The sequence below is a fragment of the Lithobates pipiens genome, unplaced genomic scaffold (assembly GCF_037356315.1).
Source record: "Lithobates pipiens isolate NorthernLeopardFrog02 unplaced genomic scaffold, aLitPip1_a1.2 Scaffold_30, whole genome shotgun sequence".
NCBI lineage: Eukaryota > Metazoa > Chordata > Amphibia > Anura > Ranidae > Lithobates > Lithobates pipiens.
Window position 1 is genome coordinate 163254441 of NW_027507791.1, and position 21054 is coordinate 163275494.

General features: G+C 42.1%; 7 pseudogenes; all 7 read right to left on the minus strand.

The window, feature by feature from the left end:
* Positions 1 to 13066: 13066 nt before the first annotated feature.
* LOC143949583 (5S ribosomal RNA) lies at positions 13067 to 13186 on the minus strand (annotated as a pseudogene).
* A 98-nt stretch (positions 13187 to 13284) lies between these two features.
* On the minus strand, positions 13285 to 13403 carry LOC143949489 (5S ribosomal RNA; annotated as a pseudogene).
* Positions 13404 to 13908: 505 nt separating this feature from the next.
* Positions 13909 to 14027, minus strand: LOC143949155 (5S ribosomal RNA; annotated as a pseudogene).
* Positions 14028 to 14983: 956 nt separating this feature from the next.
* Positions 14984 to 15102, minus strand: LOC143948102 (5S ribosomal RNA; annotated as a pseudogene).
* A 380-nt stretch (positions 15103 to 15482) lies between these two features.
* On the minus strand, positions 15483 to 15601 carry LOC143948941 (5S ribosomal RNA; annotated as a pseudogene).
* Positions 15602 to 18351: 2750 nt separating this feature from the next.
* LOC143949180 (5S ribosomal RNA) lies at positions 18352 to 18470 on the minus strand (annotated as a pseudogene).
* Positions 18471 to 18790: 320 nt separating this feature from the next.
* LOC143949899 (5S ribosomal RNA) lies at positions 18791 to 18909 on the minus strand (annotated as a pseudogene).
* Between the last annotated feature and the right edge of the window lie 2145 nt (positions 18910 to 21054).

Genomic DNA, 21054 nt, shown 5'->3' on the forward strand with positions numbered 1-21054 from the left:
AGTTCTACCGCTAATTGTACGGTAATGCAAAATGTTCACAAAACCATCCATTTGCTACCAGACATGCTGCCCATACTAAGAGTAATGTAACTATCGCTCGCTAACGATGTAAACAGTTTTATTGCTTTTCTGAAATTAACCGAGTATCTCTGACATTAACTGAGTATCTCTCTGCAATATGATGTTATTAAAAATAATAATAATAATAATAGGATTGTGTAATGCTTTATCAACTAGTCTAATATAAGCTTTCTCATTGGTACCGGCATATCCTTTATATTTAGACTAACGCAACTATTTCTCGGCCATTTTCAAGCTAAGCTTTCAATCTCTTACCGTTGAACAGCGATAATTCCTCTCTGCAATATTAAGCCATTTAAATATCCTATTGGTCGCCTATATTATACAACTCTCTGAAAAGCATATATGTAGAGAATAAAACTAGTCTTACATCTTAATAAAACAGTTTTATTGCTCAACCAGTATCAGTTGTCATGACATAAGCAAACAAATGTTTCCACTGTTTGACTCTATTTTCTGTATTACTTCTTTTTCTCCACCTTAACACAGTTAAAACACAGTGACAAAACATTTCTTTTTACCGCAGCAAAATGTGAGAAAAGCAGTGTAAGCCGTCTTTCTGCCATTTGCTTCAGAAAATTAATGTACCGCTTTTAAATCCATATCAATTCCACATACGAGGACGTAGAGAGACGACATTGCTGGAAGAGGCAGCAGAGGAGACTATATGCTGAAGTAAAAGGGCGAACATTCCCCTAGCACAGCAGGAGCAGAGCCCAAAGAGCTACACAGTGGCTCATACTGTGACTGCTCGGCTAACCCATTGAGGGTTCTCTGTCTGGTGAGCGCAATTATATTCTCCTGACACTGAGTGGCGCACCGGAGAGGAATGCTCCTAACCTTCCTGCACTAGTCACCTTGTTCTATCCTTTTACTTGAAAAGACTTTATGCGTTTTTTCAGCAATTGAGTGATGCGATTTTGAAAAATTCGTTTGAATATTGAAGGATTTCTTTTTGTCATTTTTTTCTTGTTATCTTTACGATCATTTTGGACTGTCATTTTTGGGACTTATAGTATAGAGTACAGTTTATAGATCACTAATATTGTGGCTTGTGGTTCGCATATGATCTTTTGCACCTAGTATATATATTTTTTGTACTTATTTTTATTTTTATCTTTTATGTGACATATTTATCACTTTTCACAGCACATGTGCACTTTTGGGTTGCACACCACTGGGTATTTTTTTTACTTCTTAATTCTTATTTATTTTTCTTAATTTATATATTTTTTTGCAATAAATTTTTATTGTGGTATACAAGAGTAAATAAAAAAATATATATATAATGGAGCAATAAAATAACAATACAAACTTACAATAAGCATAAATAAAATGGACATGCATTTAAGAAAAATAAATAAATAAATAAATAAAATAGGAAATTTAAATATCAAAATGCAGTATATGTCAATAAAGATTCGCTAAATTATCGTAAGGATAATTGCGCATAGTCAGAGGATTTACAAAAGCAATTCCAAGAATCCCAAATCTTCCTAAAGATATCAGTAGTATCATTCGCTTGATGAATCAATTCTTCCATGCATTTAATTTTTTCAATACGATTAAACCAATCCAGAATGGATGGGGGAGTAGTAATGTTTCATAGAGCTGGAATACACATTTTTGCTGCGTTAATTAAGTGTAGAGTAAGAGATTTATGATACATTTTTCTAGGGATATGAGAGTGATGTAAAAGCATCTGTGCTGGCGAGAAATCAATCGGGAATGTGGAAACTAGAGAAGTAATACGGTAGACTTCTTTCCAGAAAGGTTGAATAAGGGGGCAAGACCAAAAGATATGAAGTAAAGAGCCTTCTAAATCCATACATCTGCAACAATGAGAAGGTATGGAAGGAGAAAACTTATGTAGGGAAAGTGGAGTTTTGTACCACCTAGAGAAAATTTTAAAACAATTTTCCTGAGTAGAAACATTAATGGAACCTTTATGTATATAGGAATAAATCTTACTCCATTCTTTACTTGAAAGATCGAGAGAGAGATCTTGCTCCCATCGTTGACTGGCAACATTGGATTTGGAGTCAATATCAGAGAAAAAAAAAGAATACATTTTAGAAATAACGTGTTTTTGAGGTTCAATTTGAGAGCATAGTACTTCAAAGGAGGTTAGTGATTTTGTAAAAGCTATACGTTTGAGAGGGTTATTTAAAAAATGTCTTTTTACAAGCTTGATTGAATATTTGTATAGTATTGTGAATGAGAGGATGTAGTCTGCAAGTGTGTGGTATATGAGCGGGAGAAATCCAAGGTAGTTGGTGAAGAGGAATATTAGTGTTCAATGGATATCCAATCTTTAATAGAAGAGTGAATATTCCAGTCAACTATTCTTGATATGTGACAGGCCCAATAATATTTAGAAAAATTTGGAAGACCAATACCGCCTTTCAATTTAGGCATGGTCAGTCTATCAAAACTAATTCTTGGTCTGAGTTTACCCCACAGAAATAAAGAGCAAGCACTTCGGAGTGAGGCAAAAAAGGCGCGTGGTAGCTTAATGTGTATAGTTTGAAAAAGATAAAGAAGTCTTGGAAGGATTTTCATTTTTATAATAGAAGCTTTACCAAACCAGGAAAATATACCAGTGGACCAAGAATGTGCTTTTTGTATATTTTGAAGGATGGGAACGTAATTTTTAGAGTAGAGTTTAGACAAATGAGAGGGTAATTGTATACCAAGGTAAGTGATTGAATCAGTATTCCATTTAAAAGGAAAATTTGATTTACATCGGGAAATATCATCAGCTTCTAGAGATATATTCAGAGCTTCGGATTTATTGAAATTTATTTGTAGATTAGATAGAAGTTTAAATGTGGCAAAGTCTTTAAGCAAGGATGGAATAGAAATATGAGGATTAGTAAGAAATAACAGAATGTCATCAGCAAAAGCTGCTAGTTTATAAGTGTTGTGGGTGATAGTAATTCCATGGATGTCAGAATGTTAGAATTGAGACAATGAAGTAAAGGTTTAAGAGTGAGTACAAAAATTAAAGGGGATAGTGGACATCCTTGACGAGTGCCATTGGAAATTGGAAAGGCGTTCGATAGGTGGCCATTAACTCTCACTCTCGCATACGGGGAGGAGTATAATGCATGAATAAATTGCAACATGCGTTCGGGGAGACCAAATATTTTGAGAGCTTCAAACATATAATCCCAGACCACTCTATCGAACGCCTTCTCCGCATCCAAAGATAAGAAAAAACCACGTTGTTGTGAGGAAGACAACCAATCATGTAGATTAATAGCTTTCGTTGTATTATCTTTTGCTTCTCTACCTGGAATGAAGCCTACATGATCTAATGAAGTTAATGTGGGCAAGAAGGGTAAAAGACGATTGGCCAAAAATTTTGCATAAATCTTCAGATCCACATTCAGCAATGAAATTGGACGGTAATTAGAAACAAGGGATGGATCTTTATGAGGTTTAGGAATAACTGTTATATGAGCAGTAAGTAAATCAGGCGTGTGAGATTTGTGTAAAGATAAGAAATTAAAAGCATTTAGAAAATGTGGGCGGAGGATTTCTATAAAAGATTTGTAATAGCCCGAAGTTAGACCATCAGGTCCAGGACTCTTTCCAGGTTTTAACTGTTGAAGAGCCATATCAAGTTCTTTAGAAGAAATAGGTTGTGCTATAGTGAGAGAGTCTTGTTCAGAAAGTTTTCTCGTGGTATATTTAGAAAAAAAAATTTGAATTTTTTTTTTTATTCGGGTGTTTCGTTCAGAGTCTGAAATGGAGGGCAATAAATTGTATAGACGTGTATAATAATTAACAAAGTGATTAGCAATATCAGTATTAGTAACTAATTTGCGTCCCGTGGAAGTGGTGAGGGAATGAACAGTAGAACGTCTCTTCTTGAGTCTCAAAGCATTTGCTAATAGTTTCCCTGCTTTGTTCCCGTATTCATAAAAACGTTTTTAATTTAATATGTAATTGCGTTTATATTGATTGTGCAATTCGGCTAACAAATCTTCTCTAGCTTGAATAAGATCATTTAAAGAGGAATGGCGAATACGAGATGTCAAGTTATTGATATATGATTGTTTTTCTTTTTTACGTTTTGTGGAAACTGCAATAAAGTAACCTCTTATAACGCATTTTTGCGCTTCCCAGGACACTAAAGGTGAAACATCAGGAGAGGTATTTTCAGCAAAATATTGATTCAGTCTCTCAACAAGGACGGGAGCAAATCTGTTATCTGTGAGAAGGGAGGGATCTAGACGCCAGATAGATGGTGTTGAAAGTACATCAGGAAATGACATGGACATGGAAATAGGGTGATGATCAGATAAAAACATAGGATCAATAGTGGCAGAAGTGAGGAAAGGTAGGTCTTTCTGAAAAAGAAATAGATAATCAAGTCTAGAGTAACGTTTATGTGGTGCAGAATAAAAGGTGTAATCTTTCATTGTAGGGTATAGTGTACGCCATGTATCATGTAGAGATACATTTTGAAGTTGAGTTTTAATGGAGCGTAAAACTGTATAAGGGAGTGATGAGGAAACGGTAGACGTATCCTGAATAGGTATCAAGGGAACATTAAAATCACCTCCTACAATGAGAATACCAGAATAAAAATCAGACAGTTTCTGCAAGGTTGATTTAAAAAATAGGGATTGTTTAGAATTAGGAACATAAATATTAGCTAAAGTGATAGGTTTACCATGAAGTGATCCTTTCAAAAAAAGATACCTTCCCTCTATGCCTACACAGGAGTCCAAAATTTGGAAAGGGCATTTAGCAGCAATTAAAATCGAAACCCCCTTGGATTTCGAATGGAGATTAGTGGCATGAAAAAAAGATGGATATCGGGCATCATGAAGTTTAGGAGTGGAATTCGTTTTAAAATGTGTTTCTTGTAAGAAAATTATATCAGCTTTGTTTTTATACTTATTATTATTATATTATAGAGATAACTATCTCCAAATCATTGTAAACCTAACCATAGTTATAATGTCTACAGCTAATTTTACGTTAAAGCAAAATTCACACAAAACCACCTTTTTAAAACCTTTACACATTAAGAGTAATGCAACCATCTCTCGCTACCTCTATGCAATAGGATTCTCTTTCCAGTGGAAACGGAAAACAGTCAGTGTAAGCCGTCTTCGTGCGTAACAAAATTAATGGAACGATTTACACGTTGGAATTTTGAAGCTACGTCAACTTACTCTTAAATAATGTATACCCTTTAGCTGCTTAGTTCACACTTTGCTGTATGTAGCCGCGTTAACTGTATTAATGGTTACATGTAAATAACCAATGGGGATTTACATTTCATGTCTATCTCACATCGCTAATGCAATTTGTCTATTTGCCATGTCATAATTTACCAGTTATTATACTTTCTCATCCTTAAAGACACGTAAGGATCCTGAAAAACGATAGAAACCTAGTCACGTCGTTGCTGATATTTCATGATTACAGCAATCATCTCATCTAATTGCTATTCCGACATTCTGCCTTGGTATTACTTTGCAACGCTCTATTGAACAATATAAAGGTAAGCTAGATATTTTGTGTATTTCCACTTAAACTCGACTTGTATATACTGTCTCAATATTATCCGTTCTAATTTTGCTAAATTAGATTGTAGAGTTTGCTCTGTCTAAATCCAGGTTACCTACTCACCTTTATTACGTATACTGCTAATTTTAGGATAATACAAAACTATCTTATTGCTTCTTTACACGCTGCACACATTAAGAGTAATGCAATGCTACCGTGAACAGTTTAATTGCTCTTCTCACATTTAGCTGGTATCTCTCTGCTATAGGAAACTGAATTTGTACTACAACGATCACTCATCTAATATCAGTCCACTCAGTGCTACCGGGATAACTTTTACATTTAGAGTAATGAAATTATTTCTCAGTCATTTTGAAGCTACTACAACTAACGCTTCTGATCTCTTTTCAACTGCAATACTTAATCACTGTTATTGCAGAATATTTAGCTGCTTACCTCACACTTTGCTGTACGTAGCCGTGTTAACAGAATTAATACCTGTAAGTAACCAATGGGGATTGACATTTTATCTCTAATTCATATTCACATTTCTAATGCAGTTTGTCTTTTTGCCATGTCATCCTCTGCCAGTTATTATCCTTTCTCATCCTTATGCTATATTTGGGGTATATTCACTACATGATTAAAGACACGTAATGAACCTGATTGATAAAAACCTACACACGTCATTGCTGTTATTTCGTATTTAGAATAAACAGATTGCTATCTCTAAATCCTGGTAAACCAACTCACACAAAACCATCTTATTTCTACTTTACACGCAGCACATATTAAAATATTAACATTTAGCCGGTATCTCTCTGCAATAGTAAACGAAATGTGTAGATCACTCATCTAATCACTCATCACTCAGTGGTACCGGAACAACTTTTAAATTTAGAGTAATGCAACGATTTCTCAGTTTTATGAAGCTACTGCAACTAACGCTTTGGATCTCTTTCCTGTTAAATTACGCTCTGCAATATTAAGCCATGTAAATTTTCCTATTGGTCTGCTAACAATGTTATGTATAAGAATACAAATCTTTCAAAAGCAATATCGTCTCACTGCAATACTTGCACTCTGCATAATAAATATGAATAATGCGAATAATGCTAATAATAAAGTCGTCTAAAACTCGGCTAAAAGTAGAGAATAAAACTATCTTACATCAAAATAAACCATGTACTGCCAAACCAATAACGGCCAATTACTTAACGTCTATCAGTCAATGACTTAATAAAATAAACTAAGCACTCTTTTGCTCTATTTTGTATATTTGTAGTTCTCCACATTAACTGTCACATTGATATCACCACTGACAACACATCACTTTTTAACAGCCCCAAAATATGAAAAAAAGCACTGTAACTCTTTACATGTTTCAAAGTCCTGTCTTCTTTACACGCTAGCCTTTCTGTATACATTAATCTCTCTGTGTACACCAGCCACTCTATATAGACTAGCCTCTCTTCTGTATAGAAGTGCCCGTAATCTATATACACTAGCCTGCCTTTCTTTTTACAATAGTCTCGGCGTCCCAGCCTCTCTGCATTCCCCAGATTGTCTTCTGTATACTATCTGTAAAAAATAGCCTGCCTTTTGTACTCATTAGCCTCTCTGTATTAACTAGCCAGTCTTCTGCATACTCTTGCCTCTCTGTGTAACACATTCTCTCTCTGGATTCCCTAGCCTCCATCTCTGCATACCCAGGACCTTCCTCTGTATAATCTAGCCTATCTGTATACACTACAAATGTACAAATTAGCCTCTCTGTAGCCAGTCTTCTGTATACACCAGCCTCACTGTCTACTGTTGGTTGTCTTTTGTATACACTAGCATCTCTTTATACATTATCTCTCTGTGTACCCAAGCCTCTCTATATACACTAGTCGGCCTGTATACACTAGCAAGTCTGCATACACTAGCCTCTCTTTGTAACCCAACCTCTCTCTCTGTATACCCTAGCCTCCATCTCTGCATACCCAGGACTTTCTTCTCTATAATCTAGCCTATCTTTATACACTAGTCGGTCTTCTGTAGACATTAGCCTCCCTGTTTAAACTAGCTGGTCTACTGTATACACTAGTCCGTCTGTATACACTAGCAATTATGCGTACTCTAGCTTCTCTCTCTGTATACCTTAGCCTCCATCTCTGCATACCCAGGACGTTCTTCTGTATAGTCTAGCCTATCTGTATACACTAGCCTATCTGTATACACTAGCCTGTCTTTTGTACACATTAGCCTCTCTGTATAAACTAACTGGTCTTCTGTATACACTAGTCCGCCTGTATACACTAGCAAGTATGCATACTCTAGCCTCTCTCTCTCTCTCTGTATACCCTAGCCTCGATCTCTGCATACCCAGGACGTTCTTCTGTATAATCTAGCCTATCTGTATACACTAGCCTGTCTTTTGTACACATTAGCCTCTCTGTATAAACTAGCCGGTCTTCTGCATACACAAGTCTCTCTGTATACCCTTGGATGTCTTTTGTATACACTAGCTGCTCTTTATACATTAGCTCTCTGTACACCCAAGCCTCTCTGTATACACTAGTCCATCTGTATACACTAGCAAGTCTGCATACACCAGCCTCTCTGTGTAACCCAGCCTCTCTCTCTGTATACCCTAGCCTCTATCTCTGCATACCCAAGATATTCTTCTCTATAATCTAGCCTATTTGTATACACTAGCCTGTCTTTTGTACACATTAGCCTCTCTATATAAACTAGCCCGTCTTCTGTATACACTAGTCCGTCTGTATACACTAGGAAGTATGCATACTCTAGCCTCTCTCTCTGTATACCCTAGCCTCCATCTCTGCAAACCCAGAACGTTCTTCTGTATAATCTAGCCTATCTGTATACAATAGTGTATACAGACGGACTAGTGTATACAGAGGACCGGCTAATGTGTACAAAAGACAGGCTAATGTATACAGATAGGCTAGATTATACAGAAGAACGTCCTGGGTATGCAGAGCGCTCAGCTTCAAGGTATGGCCAACGTGAGTAATATGAGGGACATTCCTCACCCCCGCCCCCACCTACCAGATCTGACTTTCATCCCCTTGCCCTCTCTGCCCCGGTCATCTGGTGGCAGTTTTATGCACTCCCTGGCCCCCACCCATTCATAATCCTTACCGACCTTTCCTTCCACTGCTCACAGGAACACACTGGATGACTTGTCTAATTAACCAACTTGTACAAGACACCGCTATCCTCCTGTTTGACACCGGTCTCCCTTGGAGGCTTTACCCCTCACTGTTTGGGTGGTCCCTGCCTCCCCCTGGATGCTCCACATATACCCCGACAACATTGTCGGAGGAGCACCACTTGACAGGACACGGGGCTGTCATGCCGGTGGCATCACCCATTGGAGGAAGGGATGATGGCCCCAACCCCTTGGCAGCAGGTTCTTTCATGTACAGACCAGGGCGGCTCATCTTCCCTTCTGGAGTCTTGACCTTAGAGGGGGGAGTTGCACTTTGGGGGGTCTGAGTGATACCTAGTGCACTGTACTGGAAGGGCTTGACATTCCCGCATATGTGTCCCCTCCCACTGGTTGTGCCCCTCGCCCCCCCTCTGGCCCCCACATACTCTTTGCCGACATTGCCTTCTGCAGCTTTCGGGGACCCTGGATGACTTATTTATTGAGCCTATTGGTACGAGACACTGCTTCCCTCCAGTGTGACTCTGGACCCCCCCGGAGGATTTACCCCTTACTGTTTGGGCGGTCCCAGCCTCCCTCTGGATGCTCTACACAGCCCCCGATGGCGATGCAGGAGAGACACTAATTGGCGGGCCCCAGGACTGCTGCTCGGGTGAAGTCTCCCGTTGGATGGAGGGATGGTGGCCCCAGCCCCTTGCCTGCCGGATTTTCCATACACCGACCAGGGCTGCTCCTCTTTCATCTTGATGTGGTGACCATGGAGGGGAGGAGTTGAAATTTATGGAAGTTTATGACTTCCTGTACTGATGTGGCCTTTATACAAGAAACACATTTTAAAAATACTAGCCTCCCCTTTCTATGGTCGAGATCCTTCCCTAAGGTCTACCACTCTACTAACCCCTCCTCTAAGACCAAGGGAGTCTCCATTCTGACCTCTAGCAGGCTCCCCTGGGTTCTCCAGGATTCTCTGGTGGACCCTGGGGGCCGATATCTTTTTCTTGGGGGCCACATTGGAGAGCGCCTTTTTACATTTGCCACTGTGTACGCTCCCAATGATCACCAAGACACGTTCCTCAGAACTACCCTGCACAGATTATGTGACTTTCGGGAGGGCCAGTTGATATTAGGTGGGGACTTTAATGTCCCCTTTCGGCATCGGTTGACACTTCTGCCTCTTATCAGGCACGGGGCGCGCATCAAACGAACACGGAAGGAACAGCTTGCTAATCTGTTTCGTGAACTTGCCTCTGTGGAAGCCAAACATAAACATGCCCCCTCACGGACCTTAGAGATTAAATTGGGGACACTCCATACCCAGATTGCTGACCTACTCCATTATAAAGCGAAAGCGGCACTCCAGTTTTGTCGTAAACTGACGTAGGAGTCAGGGGACAAATGCGGAAAAATCTTAGCCAGGTCAGTAAAGGAGTTGAAATCTGCCTCTTACATACCACAGTTGATAGATGAGAATGGCCAGAGGGCCTCTACCCCAACCCAAATAGCCGAAGTCTTTGAAAAATGTTACTCTGATCTCTACAACCTGCCCGATTCAGGGTCCGGACAGGACAATATAGACAGATATGTAACCGGTTCTGGTCTACCAACCCTCTCATTGGAATCACGGGAGTACTTGGAGGACCCGATCACACTGGAAGAAGTCCAGACGGCCGTGGGACCTCCGAAGGTGGGTAAGGCTCCGGGCCCTGACGGATATACCTCACAATACTATAAGACCTTCCTCCCTATTCTCGGCCCGTGCTTGGTGAATTTATTTAATACTCTGAGCTCGAATGGGGATTTTCCTGAGGATACCCTTAGAGCCCACATCTGGTGATACCTAAGGAGGGCAAAGACCCGAGCCTATGTGGGAGCTACAGACCCATTTCCCTCCTAAATTCGGTCCTAAAACTATTCTCTAAAATCCTTGCCACGTGATTGGCACATCACTTGCAGTCCCTTATACATATTGACCAGTTAGGTTTTATTCCCACCAGGGAAGATAGGGACAACACCATTAAGGTGCTTACCCTGGTCCATAAAGCAAAGTCATCTGGGACCCCTTGTCTTTTCATGAGTACTGATGCCGAGAAGGCTTTTGATCGGGTCAAATGGACATTCATGTTTTCGGTCCTTCGCCATATAGGTCTGAGTGAACAGATGCTGGCATGGATAAGTAAGATATACTCACGCCCTTCAGCTCAAGTCAAAGCGAATGGGGTGCTCTCATCTCCCCTTGACATCGGGAATGGGACCAGACAGGGTTGCCCCCTGTCGCCCCTGTCATTGGAACCCTTTCGCTCCACAATTTGACAAAACTCAGACATAACGGGACTCCAAATGGGTACTAATGAGTGCAAGATATCTGCCTACGCGGATGACATGCTGTTCTTGCTGACGAATCCCAGAGTTTCCTTGCCAAATCTCCTTCGGGAATTCCAGATATATGGGATACTTCTTGAAATCAGAGGCCATGGGGGTTGCAGTCCCCCCGCAAACGTTACTAGACTTGCAGTCCAATTTTCGATTTAAATGGACCCATACAGCCCTTAAAACTTCCCCCCACCCCTTGTCACTAAGATCTGCAGTTTGCTTCACGGGTGGCATTCGAAACAAACTTTCTAAGCTCACTCCCGAATTCCGCTAAGAAGCGCCATGTGGTGCTATAAGGGTTTACCCACAGAATTGACGTCACATCCCACTATAGGGGCTTAGTTGAAAGTCAGTCACCTGATCGCTACCCAAAACACACTCACGTCTTTGACTTCCCCCCTATTCCCTATACGTGGCCATCCGAACTTTGAACCGGGCACCCACTTAGAAATTCCAACCTAGACAATGCGTCTAAATTCGTCATTGATGGAAAATTGCCTTTTTTCTCAACCCTAATAGATCTGACAGGGCTTTTCCAACTGCCGACATAATTTTCTCCATTCCATCCCCAATCCTCAAACGTTCGCCCGCCCTCAGACGGAGTTTGAGTCTCTATGCAGAAGCGAAGGCCCTTTGGCCCACATTCTCTCTCAAACAGATTACCCACACTTAACCTGTCTGTCCAACTGGGAAAAGGACCTTAATTGCTCGTTTTCCCCAGCACAGAGACAACGCATTATCACTTTGGCTCTCAAAACCTCGCTGTGCACGAAGATACAGGAGACTAATTTTAAACTTCTCACCAGGTGGTATTTGACGCCATCAAAGGTGCATAAATGTTTCCCCTCCTCCTCGAACATATGCCGGAGGTGTGGAGAAGAAGAGGGCACGTTGCTCCACATTTTTTGGTCCTGCCCCAGCTTGGTGGACTTCTGGACAGAGATCCGATGCATAACACAAAAATTCACAGACTTCTCCATCCAGGAAGAGGCTGCATTCTTTCTCTTGCACCATTCACAGATTTCCATTAAGAAGTACAAAAAAATTAATTTTACGGCATGTGATAAATGCGGCGAAATCCTGCATCCCTCTCTATTGGAAAAAATGTTCCCCCCCTTTCATTACTCACTGGCTTAGGAAAATAGAGGACATTAAAAAAAATGGAGGACTTGATCCTCACATCACAAGGTAAACAAGAATTTTTTAAACAAACCTGGGACATCTGGAATACCTTTATATTCTCGCTGGAAGGATGTCGCCTGCTATCGCCTTAGTGCTCTGAGCTTTCCTTGACTGGCCCCTTGGACAGTGGCTGCCATCGTGTCTCGTTCCCTCTTCTCCTTTCCTGATCTTTCACCCCTTCTCTTTTCTGCCTTCCTCCCCTATCTCTCACCCCCCTCCACCCCCTCTCTCTTTTGGAAAAAGTGGAAAATTGGGAATGACGGCCCCACACCCCCCTCTGGATGGATTATGCCGGAGGGACCTGGGGTTTGTGTGACCCTGGATCTTGGTACAGTACTTTATCCGTGCCTCGAATCATTGTGATTGATGGAAGGCAGACTCACAGTTGTGAATATACCTGTATCAAGTATTGTTCAGCTGCTTTTTGCTCTGTATTTCTCTGTTGCATTATGTACTCAGGGGACCGTCTTCCCTTGTTTGGAGAAAAAATTATATTTGAAAAATAAAGAAGCCTACGACATCTGGTATTCCCAGGCGGTCTCCCATCCAGGCATTAACCAGGCCCGACCCTGCTTAGCCTCCAAGATCAGATGAGATGGAACAGATTCAGGGTGATGTGGCCGTAGCCAATATCTTCAGGCACTCTCAACTCTCTTGACAAACGCCAAGATGGTCACCTTGGGAACAAGCGGAAAAAAATAGGTCAACGGCAACAACATAAAAAGAAGCCTACGGCATCTGGAAATCCCAGGCGGTCTCCCATCCAGGTACTAAACTGGTCCCAACCCTGCTTAGCATCTGAGATCAGATGAGATTGGGCTCTTTCAGGGTGATGTGGCCGTAGGAGATTTCTTCAGGCACTCTCAACCCTCTTGACTAACGCCAAGATGGTCACCTTGGGAAACAAACAAAAAAAACAAGTTAACGCCAACAACATAAGAAGAAGTCTACAGCACCTAGTATTCCCAGGTGGTCTCCCGTCCAGGTATTAACAAGGCCCGACCCTGTTTAGTCTCTGAGATCAGACGAGATCTGGTGCTTTCAGGGTTATGTGGCCATAGGCGAGCTCTTCAGGCACTCTCAACTCCTTGACAAACACCAAGATGGTCACTTTGGTAAACAAACAAAAAAAAACAAGTCAACGCCAACAACATAAAAAGAAGCCTACAGAACCTAGTATTCCCAGGTGGTCTCCAATCCAGGTACTAGCAAGGCCCGACCCTGTTTAGCCTCTGAGATCAGAGGAGATCGGGCGCTTTCAGGCTTATGTGCCCATAGGCAATCTCTTTGGGCACTCTCAACCCTCTTGACAAATGCCAAGATAGTCACCTTGGGAAACAAGCGGAAAAAAAAAGTCAATGTCAACAACATAAAAAGAAGACTACGGCACCTGGTATTCCAAAGCCATCTCCCATCCAGGGACTAACTAGGCCCAACCCTTCTTAGCCTCAGAGATGAGAAGAGATAGGGCTCTTTCAGGGTGATGCTGCTGTAAGCGAACTCTTTGGGCACTCTCAACCCTCTTGACAAATGCCAAGATGGTCACCTTGGGAAACAACATAAAAAGAAGCCTACAATAACTGGTATTCCCAGGTGGTCTCCAATCCAGGTACTAAGCCAGCCTGACTCTTCTTAGCCTCCAAGATCAGACGAGATTGGGTGCTTTCAGAGTGATGTGGCCATAGGCAATCTCTTCAGGCACTTTCAACCCTTTTGACAAACGCCAAATTGGTCACCTTGGGAAACAAGCAAAAAAAAATAAGTCAATGCCAAGAACTTAAAAAAAAAGCCTATGGCATCCAGAAATCCCAGGCGGTCTCCCATCCAGGTACTAACCAGGTTCCAACCCTGCTTAGCCTCTGAGATCAAATGAGATTTGGCTCTTTCAGGGTGATGCGGCCATAGTAGATTTTTTCAGGCACGCTCAACCCTCTTGACAAACGCCAAGATGGTCACCTTGGGAAACAAACAAAAAAAACAAGTTAAGAGAAGCTTACAGCACCTAGTATTCCCAGGTGGTCTCCCATCCAGGTATTAACAAGGCCTGACCCTTTCTAGCCTCTGAGATTAGAGGAGATTGAGAGCTTTCAGGGTGATGTGCCCATAGGCAATCTCTTTGGGCACTCTCAACCCTCTTGAAAAATGCCAAGATAGTCACCCTGGGAAACAAGCGGAAAAAAAAAGGTCAACGCCAACAACATAAAAAGAAGAATACGGCACCTGGTATTCCAAGGCCGTCTCCCATACAAGTACTAACTAGGCCCAACCCTTCTTAGCCTCAGAGATCAGAAGAGATAGGGTGCTTTCAGGGTGATGCGGCTGTAAGCGATCTCTTTAGGCACTCTCAACCCTCTTGACAAATGCCAAGATGATCACTTTGGGAAACAAGCGAAAAAAAAAGGGCAACACCAACAACATAAAAAGAAGCCTGCAGCATCTGGAAAACACAGGCGGTCTCCCATCCAGGTACAAACCAGGCCCAACCCTGCTTAGCCTCTGAGACCAGACGAGATTGGGCACTTTCAGGGTGTTGTGCCCAGAGGCAATTCCTTTGTGCTCTCTCAACCCTCTTGACAAATGCCAAGATGGTCACCTTGGGAAACAAATGAAAAAAAACAGGTAAACACCGACAACATAATGAGAAGCCTACGGCACCTGGTATTCCCAGGCTGTCTCCCATCCAGGTACTAACCAGGCCCATCGCTGCTTAGCCTCCGAGATCAGATAAGATTGGGCTCTTTCAGGGTGATTTGGCCGTAGGCACTCTCTTTGGGCACTCTGAAGCCTCTTGACAAAGGCCAAGATGGTCACCTTGGGAAACAAGCTAAAAAAAAAACATGTCTAAGCCAACAACATAAAAAGAAGCCTACAGCATCCGGTATTCCCAGGCGATCTCCCAATCAAGACACTAACCAGGCCAAATCCTTCTATGGCACCTGGTCTTCCCAGACAATCTCCCATTCAGGTACTAACCAGGCCTGATGTTTCTTAGCCTCTGAAATCAGACGAGATCGGGTGCTTTCAGGGTGATGTGGCCGTTAGAGTTCTCCTCAAGACACGCCCAACCCTCTTGACAAACGCCAAGATGGTCGCCTTGAGAAACAAGCGAAAAAAACAGGTCAAAGCCAACAACATAAAAAGAAGCCTATGGCACCTGGTATTCCCAGGCGGTCTTCCATCCAGGTACTAACCAGGTCCGACACTGTTTAGCCTCCGAGATCAGACGAGATTGGGCGCTTTAAGGGTGATGGGGCCGTAGGTGATCTCTTCTGGCACTCTCAACCCTCTTGACAAACGCCAAGATGGTCACCTTGGGAAAAAAGTGAAAAAAAAAACAGGTCAAGGCCAACAACATAAAAATAAGTTTTTGTAGTATTTGTAAGAATTTGTGTATAAAAGGGCATTGACTCTGAGGGATAAGATTGTTAAGAATGTCCCTGATCCTCCACCCAGAGGTCTGACTTTTTTTACGGGAAAAGGTTTCTTTCCTTGTAAACGCTGCTTTGCGTGTTTGAAAACTAAACGTCCAGTTGAGAAGAAATTTAAATTTACGTCCACGAGTACTGGGAATTCCTACGAGGTAAAAGATTTTATATGCTGCAACACAGAGGGAGCTGTGTACATGTTACAATGTAGTTGTGGCCTGCAATATGTAGGCCGCACTAAAAGACCACTGAGAGTACGGATAAAAGAGCATGTCAAAAACATTATTAATGGATTTGACAAACATAGCGTCTCAAGACATTTTTGTACACACCACAATAAGGACCCCACCCAGCTTACCTTTTGGGGTATTGAACCCTATAAAAAACACTGGAGAGGCGGCCACAAGGTCAGGACACTAAGCCAACTAGAATCAAAGTGGATCTTCACTTTAGATACTTTCGCACCTCAGGGGCTCAACATCGATTTTGACCTCAACTGTTTTATTAGTGATTTTTAACAATTGTTTTAACACATTTTAGTAGTGATGTTAGGTGTTTTATGCATTACCTTGCTTTGTAAACTGACACTATGAGAACTTTGGACTTCTTTTCCGGTGTCCTCTTAAAATTAGATATTTATTTCTAAATTTTATACACATTTTTTTTAATCTATTTCTCTTTTCCCCCCTCCTCTGGATTGTGCTTATGTTTAGAGTGGGATCTTGGTCCTATCTCTGTGCTCATTTTTTGGTGGGTCGGTTTCTTGCTGTTCATGGCTCTTCCGGGCTGATGAGGGCACCTGTGAAGACCATGTGAGCTTATGATGGTCCAGAATATAGGTTTTAGGATCCCTATATTGCTCCTACTTTTTAATATATTGTCATTGGTTGTTGTTTACATTACCTTACTGGTGATGTTTTTTAATTAATTATGGACCTATTTTATATTTTGTGTGCTAATTTTAAATAAAAATTATGATTTTTTCTAACATTTTTTAATGTGGTTTTCAGTGCTATTACTACGATGTGGGTATTGGTTTATATATGCCCCTTTGATTGCTGCCAGATGTCACACGGTATTTTTTAGGGTCATGTCATAAGCACCATTGTACTAGTTAGAGGTGCGTTATAGATAATATCGTTTTTAATTTGCAACTTTTTTCCGCTGTTCTAGCGGGTACCTGTGTGTCTAGCCATCCTATATTGCTTATAGGTAGATATCCACGAGTGTAGCCTTGGTTACGATTATGTTTACATCCAATTATCTCTGGGAAAATGGCCGCGAGTGTAGCCTATGGTCTTTACGATGGTTATGTCTGCTGGCTACAAGAAAATGGCTGCCGTAGATCGGTGTGTTGTTTGGCCCTCATTATAGCTATACTTGTCCACAAGAAAATGGCCACGGTTGTGGCCGGCTATTACTGACATGATTATGAGTTGTGGGCTACGAGAAAATGGCCGCTAATTACTGACACTACTTAAACGTTCGTCCTCACCCTAGCTGTTATTCCTTGATGAAGTCACATGACTGGTGACGATACGCGTAGGAACGCTATAGGAGAGTGAGGACACCGGAAGTGACGTCCGGAGTATGAACGCGGTGTTCGTTTGTTTTTAAACTGTATATTTTACTTCTCTGAAATGTGAGTACCCAGGACTTTGTCCTTGATTGAATAAATAAAAAATGTAACTACGTACTTCACCATTGAAGTCTTCCCCTTTCTTCCCTCTATGATTATTGCATATGTATGGTGACTGAGTGCCCAGAGAAAACTACCTATGTATACCAGCGGATAGCAACAGATTGTTTATTGGAATGCTGTTTACCTTACAGCAGTAAGGTAAGGTAGTTATTGCACCTAGTGTGTGAACACAAGATTCACATGAGCACCGGTGGAATCAGACCCCTTTGTTTGGTCACGCAGCCTATTGATTTATTTGGTACTGGATGGACTCACAATTTGCATGACTATATATAACCGTTGTTTGATGTGATACTTTAGGGCACATTTTGGATGTGCGTTTGGACTTTGATCATCAATTTTTTGCACTGTATGCACTTTATGGATTAAGACACACTGGATTTTATTGCACTGTACTAATTTTATTATTAGTTTTTACAGTCTTATCCTTTTTTATATTCTTTTATATTTTATATTGTTTATTTTTATTTTATTTTTATTTTTATTTTATTTTTATTTTTTCTCACCTCTATTTATTTATTTTGGATTTCTATTTATCTTTAGTCTGTTATTTTTATTTTTTATTTATTTTATTTAATTTAATTTCTATTTACGCCACATGCTGTTTCACTTCGATTGAATCTTTTTCGATTACTGATTCTGCACACAGCACTTGATTGGATACTATTAGCACTGTGTTAGGTGCACAGCTTGATTTATTTCACCTGAGTGGATATATACACTGTCTGAGTCTATTAAGGCATGTAGTTAATTTATTTAATCTATATACCATTTATTGACACTTAGGTACTGCGGTTAGTTTATTTAGTTATATTGTTACTTTATTATATATTTGTTCACTTGGAGCGCAACACCTACTACTAACTTACTATAACATAAAAAGAAGCCTACAGCACCTAGTATTCCCAGGTGGTCTCCAATCCAGGTACTAGCAAGGCCCAACCCTGTTTAGCTTCTGAGATCAGAGGAGATCGGGCGCTTTCAGGATTATGTGCCCATAGGCAATCTCTTTGGGCACTCTCAACCCTCTTGACAAATGCCAAGATAGTCACCTTGAGATACAAGCGAATAAAAAACAGGTCAATGTCAACAACATAAAAAGAAGAATACGGCACCTGGTATTCCAACGCCATCTCCCATCCAGGTACTAACTAGGCCCAACCCTTCTTAGCCTCAGAGAAGAGAAGAGATAGGGCTCTTTCAGGGTGATGCTGCTGTAAGCGATCTCTTTGGGCACTCTCAACCCTCTTGACAAATGCCAAAATGGTCACCTTGGGAAACAAGCGAGAAAAAAAACGAATCAATGCCAACAACATAAAAAGAAGCCTACAATAACTGGTATTCCCAGGCGGTCTCCCATCCAGGTACTAACAAGGCCCAACTCTTCTTAGCCTCCAACATCAAACGAGATCGGGTGCTTTCAGGGTGATGTGCCCGTAGGCAATCTCTTCAGGCACTTTCAACCCCCTTGACAAACGCCAAGATGGTCACCTTGGGAAACAAGCAAAAAAATTAATAATAAGTTGGAAGCTAGAGACAATACGGCCCGAGTCCTCAATTTAATCCATGCGGCGCATGTACAGGGAAGGCCCTTGCTTATGTTGTCAATGGACGCGGAGAAGGCCTTTGACAGGGTGGCCTGGCACTTTATGCAGGCCACCCTGGAACATATAGGTCTTGGCCCCAACATGATGAGCTGGGTAATGTCGCTTTACTCCACGCCGTCGGCAGCGGTACGGGTGAACGAGTGGTGCTCGGACTCTTTCCCCATCACTAATGGGACGAGGCAGGGGTGCCCTCTGTCTCCCCTAATTTTTATTCTGACACTGGAACCACTTATGTGTCACGTTCGGAATGACCCGAATATTACTGGCATATCCAAACCCTCGGCACACCACAAAATTGCGGCGTACGCTGACGATCTAATTTTTTTCGTCTCCAATCCACACATTTCGCTTCCCAATATACTGGCTCTCCGGCGATATGGCAGCCTATCAAACTATAAAATCAATTGCGCCAAGTCGGCTGTATTGAATATATCGGTCCCGGATGGTGAGGCCAAGAGGCTACGCTCCACTTTTCTATTCTACTGAGCTGAAAAATCTATACGTTACCTGGGCTTTGACATGGCAGCGGAATAGACTGAAATCTGATTTGGGAATCTGGCATGCTTTAACACTGACCTGGTTCGGGCGCTGTAATGCATTCAAAATGACGGCCCTCCCGCGGATCTTATACTTGTTCCAGACATTACCGACCTGGTTACCCCCAATTTTTTTCAGACAACTGCAGGTGCTGCTCCGGGACTTTATTTGGGCGTGCAAACCGCCCAGAGCCCGTTTGCAATTGCTTGCCAGACCAAAGGACAAGGGGGGTTTGGGTCTCCCAGATCTGAGACAATACTACAGAGTGACTCTGCTAGCAAGAGTCGTTGATTGGCATTGTAATGGCCCACACAAGCAGTGGGTGGAGATGGAGATTGAGGATGGATCCATTCCCCTATTGACCTCCCCGTGGCTCCTGTCCTCCCTACCAAAAGACCTCAGAGATCACCCCGTAGTGGGAGCTACGTTGGCTGTTGTGCGGAAGTTGTTCCGCTGCACACACATTGCTCCCCTGCTGTCACCAATGACTCCGGTTATAGGTAATCCAGACTTCCCACCGGGATTTACCAATAAGAAACTGCGACAGTTGACAGTCGTGGGGAAACAGCATCTGGGAGAGGTGTGGCCCTCGGGAGGGCCCCCGACCACGCAAACTGTCGCCGAGCTTTCTGACCCTCTGCTTGACTTGTTTAGTGCTTATCAACTTCGTCATTTTCTTCTGGCCATACAAAGGGCCCCCTACCTGACGCCCTATGAATCCATCTGTCACAAAAGGGAACCTGTGCGACACACCCTCTCCCTCCTGTACAACCTATTGAGTAGTCAGGAGGAGGAGTCGACCCCACCATTTATCCACAAATGGGAGAGGGACTTAGGCATCACATTTACCCCACAACAGATAGGGAAGATCCTGACCTTAGTACATAAAGCTTCCATCGCAAACCAATATCAAGAATCAGTATACAAGATAGTCTCATGCTGGTATAGAGTCCCATACCTTCTGAATAAAATGAATAGATCGATCCCGGATGTTAGTTGGAGGTGCAATTCAGATACGGGGACCATGAGACACATTTTCTGGGCATGCCCGGCCTTGAGGAACTTTTGGGTGGAGGTGACCGAGACGATAAAAACTCTCACAAATGTAGATATCGCAGACAACCCAGCAGCGTGCCTTCTACACTTGACTGAACAGCCTGTTCGAAAATACAAAAAAACCCTCACGATGCAACTCCTGAACGCCACCCGGGCCTGCATTCCCACACTGTGGAGGCAGCCTCAGCCCCCATCCAAGGTGCTGTGGTATTCCAAAGTCAATCATATTCTCCGGATGGAAGAATTGACCGCCACCCTTCACAACACTGAAGAGGCATTTAGTGTTACATGGAGGCCCTGGAGGTATTTTACTGGTACTCGAGACTACATTCGGGAGGTGAGCAGCGCCCCTGTCCCAGAAAACGACTGAACATCTAACGTTTACCT